The sequence below is a fragment of the Etheostoma spectabile genome, unplaced genomic scaffold (assembly GCF_008692095.1).
Source record: "Etheostoma spectabile isolate EspeVRDwgs_2016 unplaced genomic scaffold, UIUC_Espe_1.0 scaffold363, whole genome shotgun sequence".
Lineage (NCBI taxonomy): Eukaryota > Metazoa > Chordata > Actinopteri > Perciformes > Percidae > Etheostoma > Etheostoma spectabile.
Genome location: NW_022605593.1, coordinates 576,898 through 584,901, shown reverse-complemented (window position 1 = coordinate 584,901; position 8,004 = coordinate 576,898). Strand labels below are relative to the sequence as shown.

The following is an 8,004-nucleotide window of genomic DNA, read 5'->3' as shown; positions in this document are numbered from 1 at the left end:
AAAGTAACAAAAACTCCATCTTGCCGAGATTGCTTTTTATTACGGAGGCCGAAGCGCCGTATGTAAGTCATTTTTTTAATATTGTAACACAAGATAAACTTGTGGGAACAAGTAATTGTCTATGTGATATTTTTGTATCTTGTGCAAACAGATAACAACTGTGCAACACATGAATAAAAAGCTGTAGTGTGTTCATAAGTTATTAAAGGCTTTTTTATTTAACACGGAATTGTCTGTTAAAACCACAGATGTTGAATTGTCTCACAGTTAGCATGCCTACAAAAGAAGAAACTCTTTAAGGGGAAATACATAAAACACTTAATATTTGATGCACATTTCCCTGACTGGGTTTAAGTAGCTGTGGTGGGTGGTGGAATCTCCACTGTGGGTTTACGTACTACAAACAGTCAATACTGCAAAAAGACCATCAGCTTATATCCAACATGAGTTCAGGGATGTAACTACAGTAAACTTCTTTAAAGTAAATTGAAATGGGCCATTCCAGTGGTGTGGGTTAGAGGATTCAAGTATTAAAGTAAAATTCAATGCAGAGACACAGATCGCTCTTACAGTTGAACAGAAATCCTACACCACACTTATTCAGAATAGAAAAACCACATATATTGCCGTAGGACAATTGGACCCAAATATATAATACACATATTATACCAAAATCTGCTCTAAGTAGAAACCAAATAAATCTCAATGTATTGTTGACACCATTTTACACAATTATAGTGGACAAAAATCGGATTCAATTCCGTATCAGATTTTAAATATGCTACAGTTAGAATCTATTCTACTGGTATAACAAAGTGGTGCACCTTTTTGTATTTACTATTCTGATCATAACTGTATTTTCTATTCAGTAGTAGTGAAGAAAATACCAGTACAAGATATCAACATTGCATATGATCAAATGCACAAAGATACAGTATTCTTACTGATTACATGATACGTTTTAAGATATGTATTTTTGAGAGATTTTACAAAAAACTAAACTTACCTTGGGGTGGAGGATGTTGGTTACTTTTGAATACAACCGAAGCGTAGCTAACCTCCTCCTCCGCCATGGTTACAGTCGCTCTGTTGGGTTCTGCCTGACTTGCAGACAGAGAAGTATTGCTCAAATTACTCCACCTTTCATCTTCAATAGAGAACTGGTTGGTTCCTCTGTTAGGATAAGTCTGTAAGTCTGAAAAGAACAACTTCTGCTTTTGGTTAAAAGGAATTTGCATTCATGACTGGCTGAATATGAACAATCAGTCATGAGTGCAACTATATTTTTTTGTGTTTTGGACTTTGACATTTAACATGCTGCCATAGCTGCCTGAGAAAGTCCATGCCCCTACAAGGTAATCACATCACCGGAGTTGCCATGCTTACTGAATAAGCACCCCCAAATTTTAACTCATTGATGCCAAGACTACTTGCACCTTGAAATTCTCAGATGTCTCTGGACCCACCAACGATCAGGCCATACCTTAGCTTTATTCATCACAAGGGTCATCATTTGTTACAGCATTGATGCTGCTTTGTCTGATCATTCTGTAGTTTTTCTTGGAATCTCCTATCACTCTGACATACTTATTAGATCAAAGAGTGTTAAATGTTGATGGCTAAATTCTAAGGGTTTGACCCCAACCTTAGTGATACTAGAAATTAGGGTGCCTTCGACACGTGAAACTGTTGACAATTTACTACTCTTAGACAGACTGGAAAAACTGGGTTGACTCTCTGGCAACGTCTTTACATTGGTTCCGGTCCTATTTGTTGGACATGGACTGTTTAGTGTCCATTGCAAACCTACACATCAGAGCAAAGAAACATCCCGTTGGTTATCTCAAGGTTAATTCTGGCACCTCCTTTCATCCTTCCATCCATTTTATCCGATTACTGTATCGGGTGCGGGTGGCAGAGGTCCAGCAGGGGACCCCAAACTTCCCTCCGAGCCACTCAACCAGCCTCGACTGGGGGAGTCCCGAGGCGTTCCCAGGCCAGGTGGAGATATAATCCTCAACCAGTCCTGAGGTCTCCCCGAGGCCTCTCCCAGCTGGACGTGCCTGAACACCTCCTAGGGGAAACGCCCAGGAGGCACCTTACCAATTGCCCGAACACCTCAAGCTCCTATGACGGGAAAGAGCACGGCTCTAACTCCGAGCTCCTCTCGGATACACTGAGCATCTCATCCTATCTCAAAAGGAGGACGCCAGCCCCTCCTTATGCAACTAAAGAAAGACAAGACTAAGATAATTGTCTTTGGTGCCCAAAGAGAAAATTAAAGCACATCATAATTCCCCTTTTTAAGCCTAAAAACTAAATCAGGAATCATTTAGTCATTATTGATCTGATATCTTCAACTCCTAAATCAAATCTATAAATAAAAACCCTATTACCATCTTAAAAACATTGTAAGAACTAGAGAATGAATGTCCAAATAGGACCTAGAAAAACAGAATTAACTCTTTTAGGCCTTCCCTAAAAAATACAATAGAAACTGACACCACAATAACCAAATATGCACACCCACAGTGACGCTAGAGTGATTTTGACACTTGATTGATGCAACTTCTGTGTGGAAATACAGCTGCAACATTACACATGATCACACTTTTGCTGTAAAAGAAAAACTATTTTTTGTACTCACCATGCTCACATAGGTACATGTGTCAAATATGTTTTAACCTATGTTTTTGTTCAGCCAAGGTTTATATCAATCATTAATAAATAAATCAAACATACAAGGTACTTTAAGCGACCCATCTCCCCCGAGGCCCCGTTGATATACAGTCACATACTTCCTACAGTAGCATGCTCTTCCCAGGCGGTAGGCAAGACCACCTTTGTCGAGTCCAAGACAAGTCCAAGACCAGGACTAAGTCAGACCAAGTCAAGACCGAGTCCATAAAGGTTTGAATCTGAGTCAAGACCGAGTCCAAGACAGAAAAAAAGTCTCATGCATAACATTATCAAGAACATCATTTATTTGTTGATATATAAACAAAAACAGTGTCACTACACCCAGGATTTGTAAGTATAGCCATTCCCCTTGACATCATATGATCTAAAGAAAACAGATTGACATATGGTGATACCTCATAATAGCAATGTTAGAACTAATACTGCTACAGTAGGTACTAGTATCAGAGTGTAAAAGTGTACCCCTATGGTTGGTTAAAGCCTTCCATGAACAAAATATTATATCATATTGTCCATTCGACAAAAGACATGTCTTTTCATGTCTTTTTTTTTTTACAGATTATGATTAGCTGAGAAATTCATAACAACCATTTTCCACAGTATACTCAACAGTACAATATTTATACACTGTTGTATCATTCAAAATGCAAGATATGTGTGTGTTTTTTTAAATAGCGCAGCTGAGCGTATATAGTAGAAGTTGATTGTGGGTGACAATGCTGTCGTGGTTAGCTCACCGAACTCTACTGCCGAAGTTACTGGCTGGCTCGGACAGTAAAGTTCCGCTAGCATACGTACATACAGGCGCATACAACTATAGCCAGTTAGACCGAATCAGGTACACAGCCTGATTCATGGTATCAATGTAACAGTGCCCCTTCAGTCTAGTCACGTAGGTTCACAGGACTTACATGGCATACCTATTTAATCAATATCTAACATGCCTTCAAATCTAAGTGTTGTTTTTTAACAAGACCACAAAACATCTTAAAAAAATATATATGTAAAATATTTTATTTCTCTTCTTTTTCTGTAAAAAACAATCCCCTGAAAATTTTTAGTTCTGAAGACAAAACATTTAAATTGTGAAGTAGAAGCTCTCATAGTTTGATGATTTATAAGACCAGTTGATATTATCATGCAGAGTCTGACTGGGTGTTGTAACAGATAAAGCCTTCATTATCACTCCATCTTTGTTCTGATCACAGCTCACTGATATCCATTTATAGTTCGGACAGACATTACACACTGACCGTCAGTAGAGGAGGAGGAGGCTGTGGTGTCCAGTAGCTGAGGGAAGAAACATGATGTTTAGATCAAGGCTGATAGATGTTGGATTCAGAGTGTTTAGGAATGTGTCTCTTACCTTCATCAGATCACTGCATTAATCCAATTCCATCTACATCCTTCAGCTCTCAGACCAAACCAGTATCAACAGTGTTCTGAAACTACCTGAGCTGAATCATTGAGTGCATTCTGACAAGAGAGAAACGGAGATCAGATATGTAAACACTGTACTTAAATAAACACAATGTGATTTGATTTAGAGACTTACAGTGTGATCAGACCAACAGAAAACACATGTCAACGTAATAATGTGTCATAAAATAACCAGTTTCTTATTACCTTTTCCGCTTGACTATGTACAACAACAATCTGGAACCCTTTCCTCTGCAGTTTACGTCAGCTCTTCCCAGGTTTTCGTGATCAGAAGGAGCAGCATCATGATACACATAGCAGTTAGAGTCTCTGAGTTCCCAGCCATTATGACAAGCTGCAACCGTCTCCCTGAAACAACAGAGACCAACAATTCACACATTCGCAGTATGATTATTATTGGATCTATTTAACAAGGATCTGAACATCCGTTGCTTTGGGGCAGTAGGCATCAATGGTCGACTGAGCTCGACTGAACGTAGAGTTATTCCAGTTGTCTCCAGGTTGTATTTGTTTTGTTAGTTGTTACCTTGGGTCTCCAGCTGCGTGTGTGTCCCAGCTGCGGTTTGTGTCCCCAGCTGCTGGTTTCGTGTTGTCAGGTTATGGACGTCCACAGTCAGGTTTGGTGATCTTGCTTCTAAGACATTATGTTTTGTGTCAAGTTGCCAAATGGACTGTCAGATTCTTTGTCCCTCATCGTCTTTTCATTCAAGCGGAGTTTGTTGTTGAGGTTTGTCAGGTTGCGATGGGCAGCCATCAGCCCACTTTCACACTCTGATGACTTACTGTAGTAACTGCAAAATGAAAATAACGTTATAATTAAAGAATATTTGTGTTTGTCATTTAGCCACCTTTGAAGTTATTTCCTGTCTGTCTCACTCTAGGTTCTCCAGCCTTTGGAAGATTTCAACAAATCCCTTGAAGGACCCCTCAAACACTCTTAGTCTGTCTCACAATGTTTTCTGACCTCCCAATGTGGACCTGTAGCCCTCAGCCCAAGCTTAAACTAAAGATCACACTAAAGACTATAAATATCCCACATTGCCTAAAACAGCTGACAACTAGTTTTAAGATAAACCTTACTCCAACAGGGGTCAACATTAGAATAGAAGATAGTACTTTGTTGGTGAGTCTTTTAGTCACTGATAGATGACGATTGTTGACAAGAAAGAAAAAAAGATATCACTTGACTTAAACATAAGATTTTATGATGATGCATATGTAAAAAAATTATGACTTATATCAATTGGTTTCAGACAAAAAATCATAAGTTATATCTTTAGGCTTTGTCTCATGTCTAAGTGTGAGTTCATGCATGGACTGTCTGTTGCATATACTGACTGGTGGTAGACAACGATGACTGCTATGACGATCGAAGCAGAAAGATACAAAGAATCCCCAAACAACAGGCCAGCCGACTGATAGGACATTACAACATCTTGTTGTTTGACTTTCTTGTCGAGCAACAACTCTGCGAGAATAAAAAAATGACTTATTACTGAGTAAGTAATAGTAGTAACATTTTTTTTAAATTTTTGTTAATTTGATAACTTACCGTTTGTGTCAGCAGTTACTTCAGTTGTTTTACTCTGCCCCTTCACTTCATCGTACACAGTTTCCTCCTCCTTTCTAGCTGAAAGGTTGAAGGACACAATCTCACAGTTAATGACTGCGTATGGGGTGGATTAAAGACTTTAAAGGCTTATTTGTTCATGTCAAAGTACCAAAAAAATTATTATTAAATGGTTTATTTAATAATAAGAAAAACTAGAAATATGTTCTTTTTAGATACTAAACAAACAGAGGTATACCCTAATTACAGACCATACACCTACATTATTTCCATAATAGAAACCACATATAATGCCGTAGGACTATTGGAACCAAAATATATATACTTAGACACTAATATACCAAAATCTGCTCTAAGTAGAAAACCAAATATATCTTAACATATTGTTTGACACTATTTTACACGATTATAGTGGACAAAAAATTAATTCTATTCCATGTAGATACTAAATATGAATCAATTCTACCGCCACCACCAAGTCAGGCACACATTTGGAGTTCACTGTTTGATCATATAACTTATTTTCTATTCAGTATTACGAAGAATACTAGTACAAGATACAACATGCATTGTCCAGAATAAAGATACAGGTAGCTTATTCTTACTGATTACATGATATGTTTTAAGGTATGTATTGTTGGATTAAAAAAAAAAAACTCAAATTACCTTGGGGTGGAGGATGTTGTTACTTTTGAATACAAGAAGCGTAGTTAATCATCCTCCCTCCGATTGGTTTCAGTTGCTTGTGGGTTCTGTTGACTTGCAGACAGAAGTACCGCTCAAATTAGTCCACCGTGCTCTTCATTGAGAAACTGGTTGGTTCCTCGAGGATAGTCGTAAGTCTGAAAAGAACAACTTCGCTTTTGGTTAGAAGATTTGCATTCGACTGTCTGAATATGAACACCAGCATGAATGCAAATAATTGTGTTATGGTGTTTGACTTTGCCAGTTAACATGCTGCCATAGCTGCCTGAGAAAGTCCAGCCCCTACAAGTAATCACATCACGGAGTTGCCATGCTTACGAATCAGCACACCCAATTTTAACTTCACGATGCCAAAGACTTGAATAAGAAAACGATTGAGAGATGCTGCTGCTGTCCTAAAATGTGCTACATGTATACTACCGCATTGTATAGAATGGCAAGTATATTTTTTATGATAACCCCATGAAAACAATGCTAAGCAACTTAGTAACTTACTGGCACCTTTGGCTCAAGATGTCTCTGGACCCACCGACGATCAGGGCCATACCTTAGATCTATTCATCACAAGATCTGATCATCTCTGTTTTTTTTCTTGGAAATCTCTATCACTCCTGACATACTTATTAGATCAAAGAGTGTTAAATGTTGATGTCTAAATTCTAATCAGGTGTTTGACCCCAACCTTAGTGTTACTAGAACTTAGGGCTGCCTTTGACACTGTGACCCTGTTGACCATTTACTACTCTTAGACAGACTGGAAAACTGCGTTGGACTCTCTGGCACCGTCTTTACATTGGTTCCGGTCCTATTTGTTGGACATGGACTGTTTAGTGTCCATCGCAAACTACACATCAGAGCAAAGAGATATGCCATGTTCGTTATCTCAAGGTTCAATTCTGAGACCTCTCTTTCATCCATCCATCTTTATCCACTTATTCGTTATCGGGTCGCGGGAGCAGCAGCTCCAGCAGGGAACCCCAAACTTCCCTTTTCCGAGCCACATCAACCAGCTCTGACTGGGGGGTCCTGAGGCGTTTCCAGGCCATGTTGGAGATATAATCTCTCCACCTAGTCCTCGGTCTTCCCCGAGGCCTCCTCCCAGCTGGACTTGCCTGGAACACCTCCTTAGGGAGGCACCCAGGAGGCATCCTTACCAGATGCCCGAACCACCTCAACTGGCTCCTTTTGACGCAAAAGAGCAGCGGCTCTACTCCGAGCTCCTCTCTGATGACTGAGCATCTCATCCTGTCTCAAAGGGAGACACCAGCCCCCCTCCTGAGGAAACCCATTTCGGCCGCTTGTACCCTTGATCTCTTCTTTCGGTCATGACCCAGCCTTCATGAGCATAGGTGAGGGTAGGAACGAAAATTGACCTCTCTTATTCAACCTATATACTGTATGCCCCCCACTAAGCCTTAATAACACAAAACACAATCACTTACCAAATCTATACCATATACTGTATAGCAAGTGACTTTGCCACCATAGACTTACTGTGTATATGCATTGACTGGATGTACCAAAACTTATGCAACTAAAAAAAGACAAGACTGAGATAATTGCCTTTGGTGCCCAAAGAGAAAATTAAA

The 8,004-nt window shown here is 39.4% G+C and overlaps 1 protein-coding gene and 1 long non-coding RNA gene across 2 annotated transcripts in view; both read right to left on the bottom strand.

The window, feature by feature from the left end:
- Window positions 1–8,004, bottom strand: part of LOC116686421 (C-type lectin domain family 10 member A) — a 108,746-nt gene that overhangs the window by 69,545 nt on the left and 31,197 nt on the right. The window lies entirely within an intron of this gene.
- On the bottom strand, window positions 5,572–6,421 carry LOC116686423 (uncharacterized). Its single transcript, XR_004331248.1, has 3 exons — window positions 6,377–6,421; window positions 5,689–5,770; window positions 5,572–5,606 (listed from the first exon to the last, which is right to left on the bottom strand). It is a non-coding gene; the product is annotated as an uncharacterized LOC116686423 (long non-coding RNA).